The following is a 15,438-nucleotide window of genomic DNA, read 5'->3' as shown; positions in this document are numbered from 1 at the left end:
TATAGATATATATAACTAAATTACATGTATGAATATGAATATTTTAAGCAGGAAAGAATGTCTTGCAGGTTAGAGCATGTTATTTATTTGTTCTTTTCATTTCATGAGTTTGAGAGATACATGTGAAAGTGATCCGATTAATTTAAATAATCCTAATCCACCACGGCTTATTCACACTTGTGTGCATGTTTTCATGTTTGCCTTGCAGCACGGGGGTCCGGAGTTTGAATCCCGGCCGGTTTTCTTTCAGTCTAATTTCAAATGAAATTCTGTAATGTGTGTCCAGCCTATGTGTGTTGGGGTCAGATGCACTTAATAAGAAAGCTTAACTGCCAACCAAAAAAGCACATGAAAAACAGGGCACTCACAGTTTTCTTCACTTTATTGCTGATCTAAATACAAACAAGAAACATGAAACAACAGTGAGCCATCGTCCTGACTGCAGGGAGGGTTTAAATACCCTCCCAGGAAGCACCAGGTGATGGCTAAGTGCTGGGAGACACCCACAGGTGAGCACTGGAACTGCAGGGCTAGCTCCAGCGCCACCTGGAGGCGCTCTGGATCCTAACAATGTGGCACTGCAGTGTTTCTGGGGGAGTCCCTTCTAAAACATCAGTGTCAAAAATGGAAAAGAGCTACCACAAAGCATTGCCCACTGTTGAAAAGTTTGGAGCTAGTGGTTGCATCACCCAGTAATCCCAACCATAAATCGCTTGAAACACGGGCAGTATCAGTTCCAATAAGGGGATCCATGCACATGATCAGGACACTATGGGACAGTATGGAACAGATGTCACTTTTGTGACATCCGTGTCTGTTCAGGTTTTTCCTCTTGCGATGGAGGGAAAAAACTAACTAGCTGGACCAATATTAAGTCTATAGGGATGTAAGGTGACATGTGTCCATTTACATCTGATTAACGTTGATTTATCCTGTTCAGGTCCACCAAAATGGAACTCTGTTTCTTGGACCTAGATGGACTAGTTAAGACTAGGACTGAAGTAATCAAATGTAAACAGATGCAGGCCCATTTACATCTGCTGGGATACCGACTAACACTAAGGGGTTGATTTACTAACCTTATAAACACGTCACGAACAAGTATACACCTCTGTAGTGTGTTCCCTCCCAGCATGATCTATTGGTGGAATCTAGACACCTTTGTAGTGTGTACACACCCAGCAGGTGTGTTGTGCAAAGCCCTCCATGAATTGCAAGGTGATGTTGTGTAAATTAGCTCTACATTGTGTTGCTTGCGTTGATGAATGCAGGAATGTAAATGCATGAGCTAACCATTTTTGTCTAAACTGTGAAGCAGCATTATATATACATCATGTGCATGATTTTTCCATATATGGCATTAGTGGAAATATGCTTTTAGAGACTTTTTGGTTGATAAATACGTTTTGCTGTGTAAAAATCACACGCACCTAGTGCCTGCGTGTGTTTCGGTTAGTAAATCACCCCCTAAGCTTCTGATTAGGTCCATCTGAAAAACTGACAGGCTGACCTTAAAGCTGTGCGAAAGGGGCCTTTCAGGTGGATCCGATTGTAAGCCCAATGTAACTCTATGGGCAGTTGAATGTAAGCAGACATGCATCCAATTAACTCTGAGTCTGTCTAGGTCCAAAAGGAAAAAAAAACAGAACAGAGTTCCTGATTGGGACAGAGGGTAATTGGATGTAAATGAACACTTCACATAGTTGAGTTTTTCCCTCCATCGCAAGAGTTACTATAGATTATATACACTGCTTTATGATTGTGTTTAATTGGCTGTTTGGTAAATTAACTAGTTAATAATGTAGGCTTAGTTGTATTTTTTTTATCCAATATCATTCTGAATTGAATAAATACACTTTTGATACATTTTGCTTTAATGTCATGCTAGAGGAGTAAAAAAATGATGAAGGACATAATGTACTAACTGCATTTTTAAAAATGTTTCTAGGCAAAAGGTACATTCTTTGTTTACAATTTCCTGACCTTGTTAATTTATTTTTTCTATACTATTAAGAAGAATATCATATTTCTGTAGTCATTGTGTTGACATCTTCTATTGAAATTTGTTTATATAGTTCCTATTAAGCCATCATTCTACCAAAATCTAACTTAAGCCTTGCAAGGACTGTTTTATACGGTTTGCTTTGTTCATATTCACGTAAAAATGATTCATTCAATACATTATTTATAGAATACATTAAGAATGAATGAACAACATAGAACATGAAATAATGCTGGTTTATCATAGACAGTATTACCCATGATGCCTCTGCAGAGGAAAGATAATTAGCTACATAAAGGTCACACCAAAAAAAAATGTGATTAAATGAGGTTGAGAAGGGAAAAAAGAGAAGGACCACATATTTGGATAGAGAGCAAGTTTTCTTTTTTTCATTTTGCTATAACAGAAAATCATTATTTCAATATTTAATGAAATGCTTATGTTATAGCACCTGGTCACATTGTTAGCACCGCCTAACCATTACCTCCCATGTGGGTCATCATAGCAGCCATTTGAATAGGGACAAACTGTTCATCAGCTACTTTAATGCCAGTCTTTAAGGCTCTACAGCTACAAAACAGCAGGAATCAGAGTGGCTTTGGCTCTGTTCTTAGGAAATAAAAAGCCAGGGGCTAAATAATATTACATCCTCTCATTAAAACCCACACAACGAGTAATAATTCTAAGTTTAAGCAAATGGAAAAAGTGACAACTTTTCTGGGCAACAATTGCTGTCTTTTAACCAGTTCGTGGACATAATAAAACTATAGTGGTAGCTAAGAAAAGATTGGTTTTAATCATCAATGTTATTATTTGGTAAAGTGATCCAATCACAGAAATCTTATGTTGACACCAAGGCCAAGCACATTTCTTACTGGACAATTATCTGTCCATTGCATTCTAGATGTTAAATGTTACATTATGGCTCCTAGACAGTAAGTGTGTGAATCTAAGCCTAATGGGATGTAATTAGTATTGTAGTATTAAATCATTTCTGTATTAATGATTAGAAAATATTTTATGGTTGGTGTAAGAGCTTCTGGAGACCAGAGGATTACATTTAAAACAGGATGCCTAACACTGAAGTAACTTTTGTAATTTAAAATCTTGTGGCATAAATCAAATGGCATTCCACTAAAAAATGTAGAATGCACTTTTATCATTGGTTACTGACGGACATGCATATTTAATGTCTACTTAAACAGTATGATTACCTTACATAAAGAAAATATGTTTTGTTCATGGTACGCTGGCCCATTTGAATGCTGACACTCAGAAAACCCTGGTACTTATTGGTCTGGAGAATCATGTGATGCTCTATTTAGCCTCCCACGATGCACTGCTTGCTGCCTGAACAGTCTAGCCATGTGGGTTTTTAGTGAAAAGTTGGACTTGATTTGTTGAAGCATCTATGTGATTTTTTCCTTGTTGTCTATGATATTCTTATAAATTTACCAACACCAAAGCTCAAAGACATCAATACATATCTTTCTTCTTCATTGCCAACTTTTTACATCCATAGAGAGTGACAGAAAATGGCATAACCTGGACAATGCTGGTCATTGTACTTATAAACACATCAATACTTTTGAAAATCTTTTCTAGGTCTTTCATCCCTGATTTGTCCAGTCTGCATCATATTTTTGACTGTTGGATTTTTTATTAATAATTGATTCAAGGAGGCAAAAGTTGTCTACTATTTAAATATCTTTATCAATACATTTAAAGTTAACAGTCTTTCCTGTTGTCATCACCCTAGTTTTCTTCAAATTAAGCTGTGCCATCTTTTCACACTGTTTTTAACTTTCTCTATGAGGTGCTTGAAGTCCTCTATATTTCCAGATATGAGCGTGATGTCATTAGCATATTGAAGATTGTTGGTGGCATTTGGAATACTAAAATTAAACGCTGACCTACTTTACAGGCTCAGGTTCCATCATAACTAAGAATACAAGCAAAATATACTGATCTATCTTTTGGGAACGCAAGTTGCAAAAGAAGCAGGTCAGAATGAAAATTAAGGCCACTTAGCAGGTAGGTTGTATCAGCTTAACTGCAGAAAAACCATCAAATAAGGGCGTTTTTAACAAAAGTAAGATCAACAATATTTTCCAAATGCAAGATCGATGTAATTGATTCAGACTCTGGCACTCAAAAATGCATATTTACTTAATTCTTCAGCAGAGGCAGGTAGAAAAGAAAGAGATAGACATCTATGTGATTTTAAATCTTCCCACCCATACCATATAGTTCTTTAGATTGAGCTTCACTATTATTTTCAATAACTAAAGAAATTGAGATGTTATCCTCCTTGAAGTGACACTAAATTCAGGAGTCAAATCTTAAAAATGCATTCAAGTACCTTAACTATTAACAAAAAAAAAGAATCTTATTTGTGTATTGCTCAGCTGTAAATCCTCAAATCATGGGCGCATGCGCGAAGCTGCCGATGAAGGACGCCTTCTGAGACGGCTCCGCAGCTCACCCAGGCAATCTTACTCATAGCCCGGAGGATCACCCTCCACAACTGCCACAAAACCCCAGCCTGAAACCCGGAACCCGTCCCGAGCTGAAACATGTCGTCCTCGAAACCGAAGAACCCGCAGAAGGGTAAGTAACACCCATAGCGGATGCGATGGCCCGGGCCTCGGCAAAGATGGCGACCACTGCCCACACACGTGAGGTAACGGCCCGCACAGCGGCTGACTCGAGTAGCGACATGGACGAGGGTGACATTGACAGTCATGAGGGAGACCGCTCCCGCAAGAAATCCCACACAGCCCTCCTGCAGCGCTTTGATACCATGCTGCAAAAGGCGCTCCAACCTCCGCATTCGAGGGCTCCCAGAACACATTGTGGACCTAAACTCCACGGCTACAGCACTATTCCAAGAATTAGCCCCTGACATCCCACTGGACCGTCTGGAGATCGAGCGAGCCCACCGAACCTTGACCCGTAGATGTCCAGATGGACCCCCTCGAGACATCTTGGTCAAACTGCACTTCTACCGCACCAAAGAGGCCCTGGCGACAGCTGCTAGAACCAAAGCACAACAAGGCCCACTCACATTTCAAGGCCACGAGTACCAGTTGTTCACGGATCTGGCCCCCTCAACCATCACCAAACGAAGAGCCCTACGCCCATGCCTAGATATACTCACTAAACACCACATTCAGTACAAATGGGGATTCCCCTTCAGACTGCTGTTCTCTCATGGAGGAAAATATCACGCCTGCACCACTCTGGAGGAGACCCAACGTAAATTGGCTGACTTGGGCCTAACGGATTCACAGTCTGTGTGCCATGACCCGAACCATCCCGCTGCACTTACCTCCAAAAGATCCAGAAGCGACTCGGACCAGAACAACTCAGGTGAATCGCGTGGCCCTGCAGTGAAGATGACCTCCAAGAACCACCCACCGCGCTGACTCCCTGCATTACCCTCCACGGGTTCATCCTATTTTTTTCTTGCCCTAAATTGCGGTGGAAGTCGTCCCGCCATCAGTTGTTGTTCATGGCAGGTTCGGCCCAAAGTTTGCACCGACGGGCATAACCATCCAACTACCTTTAGCTCCTGAATACCCTTTTCTCCTTCAAGAGACTGCCTCCCTCTTGGACCACGTGTGCCGGTCCTAGTGACTTGGACCTAGCATTCTAGCATCTTCACTGGCTGCAGAGTGCAGACCCTAGCCAGTTCCCTATCGGCCTCCGGACGGCATCCAAGCTAGGTCTACACACACCATTGCCCCTCTATCTTGCCCTCCCCTCGCCCTAACACTATTGTCAGATTCCGGTTGCTGCACGAATTGCACATTTTTCACGGTTTCTAAGTTGAACTATTACTCTGATTACTACGTTCAAAGTTACGGTTGATTTTTACACTGTTTACAAGTGACACTGCCTGGGTGAGCGTGTAACTGCGTTCCCGGTACCTTGGTTACCTTGGGTAGGATGAGGTGCTTTAGTCACTCCCTCCCAATGTTCCGAGTTCGTTGTGGATTCATTCCACTACTTGTTTTCCTACATGTATTGTTGTCTGTTGTTTATTGTCCTGTGTACCCCCTTCCATCTCGTCCCCCCACCCCCCTTATCTCCTTTTTTCCCCGAAGGGTCATACTGCCTACTCCAGGGTCGTGCGGAGCGCCAAAGCAACTGACCGTGACTACTACCTCATATGTGCCCAGGCTGAGTGAGTACCAACAAAGCTACCGATGCCTCATTATCTATGCCTCTTAAATTACTGAGCCTTAACATTCAAGGCCTCAACTCCCCTAATAAGAGAACACAAGCCTTTAGATATTTCCAATCCTCCCATGCTAACATCATATTTCTCCAGGAAACCCACTTCTCCAGAAAGTCCTGCCCCAAATACTTAAGCGCACAATTCCCGCACATCTACATGGCCAATGACTCGTGCAAAAGGAAAGGGGTCCTCATTGGCTTTCGTCATTCGGAGACCCGCGATCCCCAGGGGCGCTACCTAATCCTCACGGGCCTCCTGGACGCACAAGAGATCACGCTCGTCTCTTATTATGCTCCTAATGTGGATCAGCTAGCCTTCTTCCGGGGTCTCCTTGATAAACTCCATACAATCGCAACAGGAGCTGTCATCATGTGTGGGGACTCCAACATGGTGCTTTACCCACATCGCGATAAGTCTAAAATATCTCAAACCTGCTTGCACTTAGCGAAGCCCTTCAGAGACCTAATATCCTCCAACTCCCTGGTGGACAGCTGGAGAGAGACCAATCCCCTTAAAACTGACTACACACGCTACTCTCATCCTCATGCTGTCCACTCCAGAATTGATCATATATTCACCTCTACGCATTGACGCCCCACATCCTTCATCCCCGCATCCTACCTGTCCCATGGTCTGACCACTCAGCTGTCACCATACTTCTCCCTACATTACACCCTAACCCCGACTCTCCGTCCTGGACCCTAAATGACTCCCTGCTCACAGATCCCTCTTCCAAGCTCCAAATAGAATCTTACATCACAGACTATATACAACTCAACCGCACACCTGATATCTCTCCCGTTACCCTTTGGGAAGCCCATAAGCCAGTCCTTAGGGACGGATCATCCAACTATCGTCTCAACTCAAGAAGGAGAGGTTGAGAAACCTGACCTTGCTTGAAAGAGCCTTCAATGAAAGCTCCCTAGCCTTTGCTTCAGACCCAACCCCAGCCCATAAAACTGCTCTAGAAACGGCCTGCTCTAGAAAATTCTATCTCAAAAGCAATAAAGCAGATTCCCTCCTGGCCTCCAGACTCCGGCGGTTAGACCCAACATTCAGACCTATTAGACTACGTACCCCCACGGGCACCCACACAAGCACCCCGACTAAAGTCCTGGATATCTTTCATCAACACCTTTCATCCCTATACTCCTCACAAGACCACCTCTCCCCTTCGGCTACAAATCGATTTTTTACAGGCCTAGATCTCCCCTCTCTCACAGCACCCCAAATAGCCTCTCTGGAGGAGCCTATCACAGAACAGGAGGTCCAACAGGCGATCAAATCATTACCACGGGGAAAGAGGCCAGGGATAGATGGATTTACAACAGCCTATTACAGCGCCTTCAAAGACCTCCTAACCCCCCTCCTGACCGACACCTTTAATTCCCTCCGAAGGGGTGGGTCCCTGGGCCCAGACTCCCTCACGGCCTTGATCTGTATGATCCCCAAACCCTCCTCAGACCACACTAACCCTTCTAACTACAGGCCGATCTCTCTACTTAATGTAGACATCAAACTATTGGCCAAAGTTTTGGCCAACAGACTCAATCTAGTGGTCTCTAATGACCAAGTCGGTTTCATTCCCACCCGACAAGCTTGTGACAATATTTGCAGAATCTCCCTACTTTCCTATATAGCCCAGACTAAGAAAATCCCTACCATGCTCCTTTCTCTAGATATCAAAAAGGCATTTGACAGTGTCTCATGGCCCTACCTCTTCCATACGTTACGCCACCGGGGCTTTGGCACCTTCTTCCTTAAATGGGTGTCCTCGCTATACAATAGACCAACAGCAAGAATAAAATATGCAGGCTTCTGCTCCCAACCCTTCCCGATCCTTAGGGGCACCATACAGGGATGTCCCTTATCCCCTCTCCTCTTCGCCCTAGCATTGGAACCCCTAGCCCAGAAAATTTGCAAATCCCCGGACATAGCTGGCATCGACCACGAAGGCACATCACATAAAATATGTATGTTTGCGGATGATGCCTTACTCTTTGTCACAAACCCCGTGGTAACCCTACCAAACCTCACGAAACTCCTATCGGAATTCGCTTTACTATCTGGCCTGCATATCAATGACTCCAAATCCATAGCCCTAAATATTGCCCTACCCCCACGACTTGTTGAGTCCCTACGTAATACATACCCCTATTCATGGCGACGAGACCACTTCCCTTACTTGGGTATTAAACTAGGGCACTCCTACGGGCCCTATATAGCATTAATTATCCAGACATGTTCACCAAGCTTACAACCATGCTTAAAACCTGGTCCCAATACCACCTGTCCTGGCTGGGTAGAATGGCAGCTGTCAAGATGACCCTCTTACCAAAAATCTTATACTTATTTAGAGTTCTGCCAGTAGCAGTTCCAGCCCCGGCCCTCAGAAAACTACAAGCCTGTGTATTTACTTTTATATGGGGAGCTAAACGGCCTAGAGTCGCTAGACGTACACTATATTTACCGAAATCTCGGGGTGGGTTAGCGGTCCCTCACCTAGCTAAATATTTCCTAGCAGCTCAGATAGGGCAACTAGCGAAATACCACTCGAACTATGAGACCCCAACCTGGGTGGCCGTGGAAAATGCACTATTGAAGCCTGTATCAGTTGCCAACCTCCTCTGGTTGGCCCCGAAAGAAAGACCAACAGTCCACAACCCTATAACGTCTCACTCAGATTGTCGGACTCAATCAAAAGACAATACGGCCTCCTCTCCCCACACCTACCACTCATGTCCATCTTAGATAACCCCTCGTTCACGCCAGCTCTCACAAGCCCAAATAATTTCAAAACTTGGGCTGCCCAAGAACTCACCCATTTCTGGCAACTACAATCCGATTCGGGTGTCAAACCTTTTCCGCACTTACGGGAACAGAAACAAATCCCAAATGCAGAAATCTTCAGATACCTCCAAATCAAAAACTACATGACAACATCCACCCCAAAACCTACTGGTCCTCGTAGGATGTCCCCCTTTGAAAAAATTTGCAGCCAGGATCCACACAGCCCTGGACTTATCTCCCTCCTGTATGCTCTACTTATCACTCCAACAGACACACCCCCTCCCTCCTATACCTCAAAATGGGATACAGACCTAGAGACCACTATCACTGAGGAGAAGTGGGACCACTCTTGGGCCAACACTAGACGAAGCTCACGCAGTGCAAGCATGTTAGAAATTAACTATAAAGTACTCATGCGGTGGTATTTGGTACCGGCTAGGGTTGCCATTTACAACCCCGGTTGCTCCCCTAATTGTTTTCGAGGCTGCCCTGACCGAGGCTCGTTCTTCCACATATGGTGGAGCTGCCCCCAAGTCGTTGACTTCTGGGAGGGAATCTTTAACGTACTATCGTCTCTGTTCTCGAAGCCACTGACCAGGGACCCCTATCTTGCACTACTCAATTGTAAGCCAGTAGACCTCTCCCGCACCCATTTCCACCCTACCATGCATGTTTGCACCTCCGCCAAACGAGAGATAGCAAAAAATTGGCTGACGTCAACTCTGAGCACAGCCAGTGTCATAACCCATGTCAACTGGGTCATGGCTCAAGAAAAACCTACGGCGCAACTTGAGGACAAAATGACCAAATTTGAGACTATTTGGACCCCTTGGTTTGATAAGTACTTGGCCCCGACCATTCCCCGCCACCTTTGCACCCTATGAATGTACCTCTTACCGCCACCCAATAGCCCACTTACTGGTACTCCAGCTCAGCCCGACATCTCCCCTACCCTATGCTACCTGACCCCCCTCCCACTCTACCACCTATCCTTCTGTCTGCGTGCCCCCAATGTCTTTTGTTGTAATGTAAGTATTTCACGGTGCCTTAACCAGTATCAAGGAGTTGCAAGGTCCTCTACCTATGTTGGGTAATACCGACTTGCCAATTAACCTGCTTGGACACTGAGCTACATTCTGGATCTATTAAGCTACCTCTCCTTCATAGGCAGGCAACCCCCCATGAATGTGACCTCATCGTCCGACAGGGTTTAGTACTCGTACATATTCGTTCTAACATACTAACCACTATGCACCCTGTCTTATACCTTTGCATCAAACTCTGTACAAAAACCATGCACCACGTACTGTATAAAATTGCAAAAAACTGTACTGTTTTGTCTTTTGTGCTAAAACAATAAAAATTTATATGACAAAAAAAAATCCTCAAATCATCTGGATTGGTGCTGACACTGTCCTTCCTTCTGGAGGGTGCCTACTTTTGTTCCCATGGTCCCTGTGTGTGCTGTAAAGTAGCCACTGCTCCAAACTCGCTCCTGCGATGGTCTACAATCACAATACAAATTAGTAAACTAAACATGAGATTCAGAGATGATTTGAGGATCTACAGCTGAGTGATGCACAAATAAGATACATTTTTGTTAACTGTTAAGGTTCTTGAATGCATTTTTAAGATTTAACTTTAACAAAGATTTGCTAATGATCATATAAAACTCACATTTAAAAGAGGTGGAACGGTAGGTGGAAGATGTGGGCGTAGCACTAAATGTAAACTTGAAACATCGTCTCCAGCCGGAACTGGAGACGTTGAAAAATTATATAGAGGAGAATCTTACAAAAGGATTTATTTGGCCCTCTACTTCACCTGCTGGTATATTTTTCGTAGAGAAGAAGGACCACACTCTACGCCCCTGTATCGATTATAGAGATTTGAATCAGATAACCATTAAAAATCGATATCCGCTTCCTCTGATCCCCGAACTTTTTCAGAGACTTCGTAATGCTACAGTCTTTACCAAATTGGATCTCAGAGGAGCCTACAACCCGGTCCGAATTGGTGAGGGAGATGAATGGAAGATGGCTTTTTGAAACCGTTTCAGACATTTCGAATATGCAATGCCTTTGCAATGCCCCGGCCACTTTCCACTTGTTAATTATATTTTCAGGGATTTCCTTGACCAATTTTTGATTGTTTACCTGGATGACATCCTTGTCTTCTCATCTTCTATTGAATCACATCAGACGCATGTTAAGCGGGCATTTGAGAGGCTGCGGCAGCATGGACTGTTCGCAAAAGCACAGAAATGTGAGTTCGAGAAGCAGACTATTCAGTTTTTGGGTTTTGTCATTTCTACTGATGGCATCTCTATGGATCCACAAAAGTGTCTGCCATTTTGGACTGGCCAGTCCCATCTGACAAGAAAGGAGTACAACGTTTTATCGGCTTTTCCAATTTTTACCGGAAGTTCATCAACGTTTTTTCAAAGATTATTCTGCCCATCACACAGCTCACAAGAAAACAGATACGATTCCAGTGGTCCTCCACAGCTCAAGACGCTTTAGATAAATTGAAAGATTTCTTCACCTCGGCTCCCATCCGCAAACATCCGGATCCAGCTCTTCCATTCGTTTTAGAGGTTGACGCATCGGAAACTGCAGTAGGGGCAGTAGTATCGCAGCGACAGGGTACTAAATCTCTTCTGCACCCAGTAGCCTTCTTTTCCAGGAAATTAACCTCTGCTGAGAGAAACTATAATGTGGGTGATCGATAATTGTTGGCCATCAAAGCTGCCCTCGATGTATGGCGTTACCTGCTGGAGGGGGTGAATCACCCAGTCTTAATTTTCACGGATCATAAAAACCTGGAATATCTTAGGTCTGCATAACGCCTAAACCCACGCCAAGCGAGATGGGCACTTTTCTTTACCCGATTCAATTTCCACATCGCCTACAGACCTGGGTCGAAGAATGGGAAACCCGATGCCCTTTCTTGTATGTTTCCTGAAGCAGACACTCCAGAGCTGCCTGATACTATCTTGCAGACCAATCGTTTTTTATTGATGACTGATCTGGTATCCCAGATTCGACAGACAGTGTCTAGGGATTCCATTCCTCCCGATGTTGAGCTCAGGGAGGAGGATGGTTTGTTTTTTCAGGGTGGGAAAATTTTTGTCCCTCCGGAACTTCGGCTGCAAATACTGCAGTTTTGCCATGGCTCCCCTCTGGAAAGGACATTTTGGGGTCCTCAAGACTTCCGAATTGGCCCAACAACATTTTTGGTGGCCTTGCCTTGGGGTAGACTGTAAGAACTACGTGAACTCTTGTATAACTTGTATACAAAGTAAAGGAAGCAAGTCCAAGGCCTGGGGGTTATTGAGATCGCTCCCCATTCCGGACAGATCCTGGTCCATGATATCGATGGATTTTATTGTGGAACTTCCCCCTTCAGAAGACTTCACTGGAATTTTTGTAGTGGTCCATCGCTTCTAGAAAATGGCTCACTTCTCTCCAATAAGAAGAGTCCTCTCCGCTACAGAGACTGCCCGTGTCTTTATCAGGGATGTTGTCCGATTGCATGGGCTTCCCACCACCATTACCTTTGATCGGGGGGTACAATTCACTTCAAGATTCTGGAGAGCTCTCTGTGAGGCCTTGAATATACAATTATGCTTCTCCTCTGCATAACATCCTCAGACCAACGATCAGACCAAACGAAGGAATCAGACCTTGGAACAATATTTTCAATGTTTCTCCTCCTTTTCACAGGATGATTGGGTGTCTCTACTCCCTCTAGCTGAGTTTGCCTACAATAATTCTATCCATTCGGCCATTAAGCAGTCACCATTTTTTGCCAATTATGGATACAACCCCGCTTTCCTGCCTGCGGCACTTCCTGATTCATCTCTACCAGCTGTTCAGGACAAGCTTAATTTTTTTCTCACTAACAATCAAATATTGACAGATTCCATTGCAAAGGCACAAGAGGACAACAAGAGGGTGTTCGATAAGAGACGAAGGGGTGACTTGGAGCTACGACCTGGTGATCTTGTCTGGCTAGCTACTGTGAATCTGAAGCTAGCCTGTCCTTCCAAAAAATTGGGTCCTCGCTATATAGGTCCTTTCTCTGTGGAAAAACGGATCAATCCAGTAGCTTATAAATTGAAATTGCCTTCTTCCTATAAAATACACCCTGTTTTTCATGTATCATTACTGAAACCTGATGTTCCCAGTCCGTTTCCTGATCATGGATCTACTCCTCCTCCTCCTGTGTTGATCGATGGCGAAGAAGAATTTGAGGTCGAGGCCCTTATGGATTGCAGAAGGTGTGCTGGTGGCCTCCAATATCTGGTCAAGTGAAAGGGTTACGGGCCAGAAGAGAATTATTTGCCGGAAGCTAATCTTCATTCCAAGCGCCTGATACAGGCTTTTCGTAAGTGGCACCTTGAGATGAGGACCCGGATGGGCATCCGGAGGCTGCCCCTTGGGAGGGGGCAATGTCAGCAAGCCCATACAAAGTGGATTGCGTCTGTGTCAGGCCGGGCCGTGCACTATCGCGTAGACATCATTGCGTGTGGGTGCGCACTTCAACGGCATGTGCGCGCATCTACGACGTATTGTGGCGCCAAACGGGCTATTTAAGCTCAGCCCCTCCATGTCTCCAGTGCTCTTCAGCTTTGTGCCTTGTATCCTGTGCCTGTTTCCTGTCGTGTTTTTTCCTGTTGCTGACCCCGGCTTGCTCCTGACTCTGCTGATCTTCCTGTATCCTGACCCTGGCTTGTCTGACGATTCTCCTGCTTCCTGCCCATTCCTGTATTGCCTGCACGTTATCGAACCCGGCCTGTGACCCGACTACGAGTTTGCCTCTTGCTACACTACCTTTCCGCCTGCATGTTGCCAACCCGGTCCGCCTGACTTTGAGTATCTTCTATTCACCTCCTTGCTGTGTGTTTATACTGCATTACGCAGCAAAGCGGCTACCAGACTTCAACCTAGCACCCAAGTCTTCATAATGGCACTTGTGCCCCGCTGTGCCCCAGAGTAACTGTATTCACTATCAGGCCTTCTGGGACCAGAGTTGCAAGAGAGAGGCCGCCCTCGTCATCTCAAGCTCCATCAGGTACATGACAGAGACTTGACAATGCATGCTATTGATAAGTCTGTGATTTACGCCCAGATCCTTTTCCATCACTAATTTCTCCATCAAAGCCTATCCTAATGTGTATTTTGCATGCAAATGTTTGGCACCCAAGTGTATATCCTTACATTTTTGGATATTGAATCTCATCTGCCATGTAGATGTCCAACCCTCTATTTTATCTGGGTATTCCTGTAACTTTGACACATCCTTAAAAAAACTAAAGAGGAAAATCTGTTACTTACATCTGCATTCTTTCTGTTGTTAGTGACCAACTTCCTACGTTCACTCTCCTAGTTTTTACATTTGATATGATTTTGTATATTTGAAAATACTCCAAGTATTCCAACATACACTGACCATTGCATTGTATATAGCACTTTTCACTGATTTTTAAGAGTGCAGCGTGCACTGGATCCACTGGGGCTTTAACAAGCCTTTTTGACTTCTAGTGAATTTTAAAGTAAAACAGCTTTTTTTTGTTTTCCTTAAAATCTGTTGAAAATGCTTCTTGTTTTCTAAAGCTCAAGCTGAAATTTACATATGTAAACTAGTAATATAATTTATTGGACAACTCCGTCAAACACTTCAGTTAAAGGCAACAAGCCTGGAAGTAAAGTCCTTCTGTTGCACTCTCTTTAGCCAACCCATATACTGTATATACCCATGTGCATCAATGAGCCTTGGGCACCCATGACCCTGTTGCTGGTTCACCGTTTTTCCTTGGACACTTTTGATAGGTCCTGACTACTGCTGAGCGAGAACATTCCACAAGAGCTGCAGTTTTGGAGTTGCTCTGACCCAGTTGTCTAGCCATCACAATTTGGCCCTTGTCAAAGTCACTCAAATCCTTACAAACAAAATCTTCACTTGCTGTCTAATATATCCCACCCAATTTCAGGTGCTATATATATATAGATATATCTATATATATATATACACACACACACACACATATACAGGTGTAACTCGAATAATTAGAATATCGTGCAAAAGTAATTGCAGTAAGTGATGCAAAAGGGGCCCAAACCAAGTACTGAGTACATATGCATGCTTGTACTTTTCAGAGGTCCGATATTGTTCTATGTACAATCCTTGTTTCATTGATTGCATGTAATAATCTACTTTTTTGAGGTTGTGGATTTGGGGTTCTTGGGGTTTTCATGAGCTGTAAGCCATAATCATCACAATTATGACCAATCACGGCTTGAATTATCTTGCTTTGCATGTAATGAGTCTATCTCATATATTAGTTTCACCTTTTAAGTTGCATTAGTGAAATAAATGAACTTTGCACGATATTCTAATT

This window comes from Nanorana parkeri, unplaced genomic scaffold (genome assembly GCF_000935625.1).
Source record: "Nanorana parkeri isolate BGI_ZX_2015 unplaced genomic scaffold, ASM93562v1 scaffold934, whole genome shotgun sequence".
In the NCBI taxonomy this organism is placed as follows: domain Eukaryota; kingdom Metazoa; phylum Chordata; class Amphibia; order Anura; family Dicroglossidae; genus Nanorana; species Nanorana parkeri.
The sequence above is the reverse complement of the archived record's forward strand: the minus strand, read 5'-3'. Positions refer to the sequence as shown.